Source organism: Triticum aestivum, chromosome 4A (assembly GCF_018294505.1).
Source record: "Triticum aestivum cultivar Chinese Spring chromosome 4A, IWGSC CS RefSeq v2.1, whole genome shotgun sequence".
Taxonomy (NCBI): domain Eukaryota; kingdom Viridiplantae; phylum Streptophyta; class Magnoliopsida; order Poales; family Poaceae; genus Triticum; species Triticum aestivum.
In genome coordinates this window covers 149,999,055-149,999,689 of record NC_057803.1, presented here as the reverse complement: position 1 = coordinate 149,999,689, position 635 = coordinate 149,999,055, and positions in this window count along the sequence as shown.

Genomic DNA, 635 nt, shown 5'->3' with positions numbered 1-635 from the left:
TGCCTCGTCGCCGGCGACCTCGGCGCCCGCGCCCCTTGCGCCCGAGGCCGGCCACCGCGCAAACGCCCACGCCGTCCTCCGGCGAGTCCCTCGACTCCCTCCGGCGAGCTCCCTCCAAGACTGGCAAGTTTCGCTCCAGCAAGCTATAGGAATTCTGGCGAACAGTTGAACGGCGGCGAACCTCGTAATCCGCGCCAGATCTGGATATGAGACATTTGGGGTTGACTTTTTCATCCCTAACCCTAGATTATTTGCATACTTTGGCGCATCATAACTTCCTCATCGTTGCTCCGATTCATGCGTGTAGCATATCAAAATGTTCGTCTCGACGAGTACATCATTTAATCTCATTGCATCATTTTCATTTGAGCTCATCTTGATGCCCGAAATGCTGTTGTAAGAGGGCTATGTGATAATTATTTCAGATCTGTTTCAGCAAATGCCCTTTTGTCATTTTTGCCATGATTAATGTGTGCATGCTATGATCCTGAGCTCTACATGTGTTTTGAAGAATGCCATGCCATATTTACAGGGGTGTATGCCATGTATGTTTGTGATCTTTGTGGTGACTAGCACAAGCATGCAAAGTAGCTTACTCAATGATGTTGATTTCAGGGACTTAGAATTTTACTAAG